We start from the raw sequence: 5886 nt of genomic DNA, 5'->3' as shown, positions 1-5886 counted from the left end.
GTACCGATAGTTCTGGTTTGGTTTGGGGCTCTGTCGGGGGGTGTGTGGGATCGAACCTGGGTCAGCTACGTGTGAGCAAACACCCTGCCTGTTGTCCTGCATCCCCAGGCTCTCGGGTGCTGATGACCCTGACTATTCCTGGCCTGATACTTTTTCCCTTGAAATTTGGTCTTGATATTTTGAGTTCCTTTCTGTGGACTTCATCCCTTTCTCTGTACCCCCACAAGGGGGCAGAAGAAGGAAGAGCAAAGTAGAGTTTAAATGAATCCAGCTTGAAGTTCATTTTTATTCATCAGCCACTGAACATTTTTGGAATAACTTTTCAGAGTGACTCCTGAAACAACTTATAATGCCTTTTCACATTTTTTACAGTAATAATCGGGTATTTCTAGGGGGAGTTAAATTTTAATCTTTAAAAAGGCATTTCCAGAGATCAGAGCAATGGCACAATGGGTAGGGCATGCAGCCTTGCATGAAGCTGACCTAGTCGGGTTCCATCCCCAGATGGTCCCCCAAGCACCACCAAGAGTGATTCCTGAGCTCAGAGCTAGGAGTAAGCCCTAAGCCTTACTTACCTCACTCCTCAGAGCTAGGAGTAAGCTAGGAGTAAGCTCTGAGGAGTGAGGTAAGTAAGCCCTAAGTGCAGGGCATGTCCCCCAAACAAAAATAACAACAAGTAAATGATTTCCCAAGCACTATCCGAGTATTCAACTTTCTCAGTTAATAATTTGGGCTTCAGGACCGGAGAAATATCTCAGCGGGCCGGAGTGCATGCTTCCACACAGAAGTTCCAGATTCTATTCCTGCACTACAGGGACCTTTAAGAACCTGCCAGGTAAGACCCCCGAGCACTTAGCCCAGAATAACTTCTGAGGTTTGAGCGTATATGTAGTTTGAGAGTTACAGGTTTGAAAGCTCTTCTTAAAATTTCTCATCAGCTGCATGGGCTTGGGTTGATGGTAGGTCCGTGCTCTGGGACCCTTCATAGTGCCCAGGCCAGAGCAGCCTGCGGCCCCGCACCGTTGCCTGGCCCTCCCAGGGGACAGCAGGCGCTGAAGCAGGTCACACAGCACAAATAGGGGCAGCGTGCTTGAGTCATAGTGCCTGGTGACACTGGAAGACAAACATGCTTGATGTTTACATATTTAGATATTGACCACTTTCAGGGAGCCATTCTATGCAACAACCCTTTACCACATTTTTACTTTAATGATGTCCCTTTTGAATACACAAAATGTAGAGTAATTTAATGGTAGTTTTTGTTTGTTTTGTTGGCACACCTGGTGGTATTCAGGGCTTACTGCTGTCTCTGTGCTCAGGGATCACTCCTGGCAGGCCAAGGGGAACGTATGGGGTGGAGGGGATTGAACCCGGGTAGGCTGCATGCAAGATAAGTGCCCTATCCACTGTACTATCACTCCAGCCCCTGATTCAGTGATAATCTGTAGAAATAACTTGTTGAAAGTAAATTGCTATGAGCTAAATGTCTATTTAAATTCTTAAATGTCTCTTTAAAGTATTGGTTTGAAACTCATTAGTGAAGTTCTTAATGGCTATTCTCTAATTTTCTGTGGTATAATTTGTATATTGATTTTTCTGTCCATCTCAGAGAGCCCGGCAAGCTACCAAGAGTATCCCGCCAGCATGGCAGAGCCTGGCAAGCTACCTGTGGTGTGGTGGTTCAATACGCCAAAAACAGAAACAAGTCTCACAATGGAGACATTACTGGTGCCCGCTTGAGCAAATCGATGAGCAACTAGATGACAGTGACACAGTTATACAGTGAAATAAGTAAATAAATAAGTAAGTAAATAGCAAGCAGGAAAGCAAGCAAGCAACTTGTCATTTTGACTTAGCTGCAAGTAAGGTACAGGTAGGGAGGAAGCGTGAAGTGGTTGTCACTGAGCACAGGAAGGAATACCCATTCCTTGAAATAGGGGATGCAGTGTCCAAGGGCATGTTGCCGTCACATAGCCTGGGCCTCTTCTCCTGGTGCCACTCTCTCCACCTCCCAGGGAAAGTGCGCTATGCTGAAGTCCCATGGCACTGTTCCCTGGGCCATGTGCTGCCCCTCCCTCTCTGTCTGTCTGTCTGTCTGTCTGTCTGTCTGTCTCTCTCTCTCTCTCTCTCTCTCTCACACACACACACACACACACACACACACACACACACACACACACACACAGCACCAGCACCCAGGAAGGACTGTTGTTTTCTTTCTCTTTTTCTGCTGGGCCCCAAATACAGGCGAGCCGGGCGCTGTACCACTGAGCCCCCTGCCTGGCTCCCAAGATGGAGTGGGTGTAGCATTCATTGATTCATTCGTTCACTCCCTCCCTCATTTTCCCTTCCGAAGTGACGATCCATCAGCTCCGTTTCTTGGAGTCAGAATGCCATCTCACCCCCTCTGGACCCAAACGGGTAGGGAGGAGGCCTGGAGCCGACCCGCTCTCCTCGCGAGCGCCCCCTGCCGGAGCGGTCGTGGCAGTCCCCCCAGCAGAGCTCCATGGGAGCTGCTCTAGAGAAAGGACCCTCCTGGGCCCCCCACGACCCCGTCCCGCGGGCGGCTCCCTCCCTCACGGTGATGCAGTAGATGAATTTACTTAAAAAAAAGAAAGAGAAAGGGTGACTCAAGGGTCGACCTCGGGCTGAGCGGGGCTGGGGCGGGGGAGGGGAGGGGGGAGGGGGGAGGTGGTGGCGCAGGGGGGGGGGCCCTCAAGTCTGGCCCGAGCCCGAGCCCGCCGCTCCTCTGGCCTGAAGATTTCCAGCCCTCGGTTTGCGCCTGGTCACGTGCGGGCCACTAGGCCCACGGGGTCGCCTCAGGCCGGCGGCAGGAGCCGAGCATGGGCCCACCCGGGCGTGGGGGCCGAGCCCAGCAGCGCGCGGGAGAATCTCTCCCTCCTGGCCCCGCCACCCCCACCCCTCCGCGGTCTAGGGCGGGGGGAGGCGGTGGGAGCAAGACCCGGCTCGGCCCCCCCGTTGGCCTGAGGGTCCCCCCTGAAAGGCTTTCGTCTGCGTCTCGGGGCCCTCAGGAACCCTCTGACGGTGCTCGGGAAACCTGTGGGCGCAGGAGCAGAACCCGGGTCACCCCGCACGAGGCGAGCGCCCTCCTGGCTCAGGACTCCACCCACGGCCCCAGGCTGCCTGCTCGACCCCTCATGACCCCGAGCCCAACACTGAGGCCGAGACTGGAGATCTTTACCTTGGGGAAGTCGGGCCGCGGCAGTTCCACCGCATAGCCACCAGAGGGCGCCGTGGACCGTTGCCAGTGGTCCCCTGCCTGCGCATCAGTCTACCGGGGAGGGCGCTGGCCTTGCACACAGCCCACCCGGGTTTGACTCCCAGCATCCCGCAGCGTTCCCCTGAGCACAGCCAGGAGTAATTCCAGGATGCAGAGAGAGCAGTCAGCCCTGAGCATCGCTGGGAGTAGCCCAAGAAGGAAAAGAAAAAAGAAAATCCTCTTGCTTCACACACACACACACACACACACACACACACACACACACACACACACACACACACACACAATCAGGGACACTCAGAGGCTCTGCGCTAACCTCCTCTCACCAGTAGGTGTCGCCGTAGCCCCACTTGGGCTCAGCCCCCAACTGGGCTCTTACTAAAACAGCCAATTCCTGTGCTCTGAAAACCTCGAGATTTCCTTCTACTTCCTGCCTTTTGAGACACTGCAAAGGGGCCTGGGAGGACAGTGTTTACCCCAGCAGCAGTGGCCCGGAAGGACAGAATTTTAGTCACGGGGCCCAGAGCCGGAGTAAAGCGTGGAGAGCACTTGACTTACACACGATGAACCCGGGTTCCATATCTGGCACCGCACAGGGTCCCCCGAGCACTGCCAGCAGTGATCCCAGAGCACTGCCAGCAGTGAGCACAGAGCCAGGAGTCATCGGAGCACCGCTGGGTGTCACCCCAAAACAAAAACAAAGTCTATTATGATTTCAGGCATGGAAGAAGGTGCTTTTATCCTGATGTGTCGAGTCCAGGAGCTTTCGCTGAGGGGAGGTGGGGATGTTATGGGTCAGGTGGGGAGAGCTCTTCCCCCAGTTCTCCCTTGGCAGGGTGGCCCACAGTGCGAGACGAAACAAGGCTCTGTGGAATGCGGGGGAGCCCCGTGCTCCCACCCATCCATCCCTGCCGCTGGCCTTGCTGCATGCCCACCGTGTTTCAGGCTCTGCTAGGGACGCTGCGAACCCAAGGAACCCCTGCTCAGTGGCGGGGTAATGGGGGGAGGGCATATGACAGCCACGGAGAGGAAAACCTGGAGTTCTTGGAGTTCAGGGCAGGTGGGGAGTTCAGGGAGATAGGTCGGCGTCCCAGGTGGGCCGCTGGGCAGGGGCAGGGGCAGGGTGGTGGGGCAGCTGGAACTGCCTGGCTGCCTGGAGCTCCGTGCTAAATCATGACAGAACGAATGAGGAGGATGAGAAAGGGGAGATGGGAAGGAGGGTGGAGGGAGGAGCGGAGAGGGGACAGAGCGTCCCTTCTCCAGATACCGCCTTGACAAGGTGCTGGGCTGGGTGGATATCAGCACCTGCAGTACCAGCAGTAGCCATCAGGAGGCACTGCAGCCCGTGGACGCCTCAGCAGCCAGGCTCTCCAGGGAATGGCCTGGATTGGCCCCGCCCCGGTCCCGCCCTCCAGGGAGTGACCTCGATTGGCCCAGCCACACCGCGATATGCGAGGGTCAAAAGCATTACATCAGTCTCAAAGATATCAAAAAGTTTACAATGCTCACAATTAAAGATCTTTGTAACATATCTGCTTGGCCAAAGTTCATTAGAAATTTTATCTTTAGAATTCCAATTTCTAGGGAAACAGATATAAAAGAATTAAAACACTCACAGATTCCCAGGCGCAGTAAGGATTCCATATTTGTAGATAAACCGTTACTCTTAAGGTCAAGACTAGGTTGATACCTGGTAACAAAGCTTAAGTGAAATAAAGTTACTGTGTAGACTAATTGACAATAGTTTGAAAAAGAGACCCTACCAGTTATTGTCCACTTGTGTGGTGTCTCTGCAGGTCCTGGGGCCGCTCAGGGCCTTGAGCCTCACCCACACAATTCTCCATTCTCAGAAACCACTAAAGCCAAATGGACTGTTCTTAGCCGTTTGAATTATTTTTCCTTCAATAAAAAGAAAGCTGCTCTGGACTCCAGCAGGAAAACCCGATATCTTTAACTTTTATCAAGGCACAATTCTGTGGTCTTGGTAGCTCCTGAAATTTAGGTTACCAACAATCTCAGAAATCAATAAAAACACTGGTAGGGTAAGAAATTTTGCACCAATCTTATGACTTGAAACACTCACATTGAAATCCATTACTCTGAAACTTGTTTTCATGTTCCACAATAATTTGAACTCACATTCTAATAATCCAGTGCAAATACAAACAAATATAAACCATTCATTTTTATGAAAGTAGGAAAACCTTCTTTGGCTTACTTTTAAAGTTCTTAATTCCCTCAAATCATAAGGTTTTTACACTAGATACGTTAGCAATTTCACACTTTTTAGACATAGAAAGAGGCCATTGGTACTCAGAAAACTTTTAGACAACAGCATATGTTTATGAAGACATGACAAAACTTTGTTTTGATGGCTGCTATACCTCTGTTATTAAACTAAGTAGACTAATTTTATCTCTGCACTCTTTTACAACACTCTTGTTTTTAACCAGAGAGGGCTTCTCTTAACCGGTTCCTGTCAGACCAGGATGTAAGGGGTCTTTTCCGGGTGTCTTCCCAGTCCTGGAAAGAAAAATTTTACCTTTAACTTTTCAGAAAGGTCCCCAGATCAAAAGTACCTTCTGCTAGTCAGCTAACGTTGAAGGCTGGCCATTTTGCAGAACAAAGAGTTATCAGTTTACCTT

At 51.5% G+C, this 5886-nt stretch overlaps 1 non-coding gene across 1 annotated transcript; it reads left to right on the top strand.

Moving 5' to 3' along the window:
* Positions 1-940: 940 nt before the first annotated feature.
* Positions 941-1072, top strand: LOC129406672 (small nucleolar RNA SNORA42/SNORA80 family). The gene has a single exon (XR_008631149.1). It is a non-coding gene; the product is annotated as a small nucleolar RNA SNORA42/SNORA80 family (small nucleolar RNA).
* Positions 1073-5886: the final 4814 nt, after the last annotated feature.

Source organism: Sorex araneus, chromosome 7 (assembly GCF_027595985.1).
Source record: "Sorex araneus isolate mSorAra2 chromosome 7, mSorAra2.pri, whole genome shotgun sequence".
NCBI lineage: Eukaryota > Metazoa > Chordata > Mammalia > Eulipotyphla > Soricidae > Sorex > Sorex araneus.
This window is presented reverse-complemented; position numbering and strand designations above follow the sequence as displayed.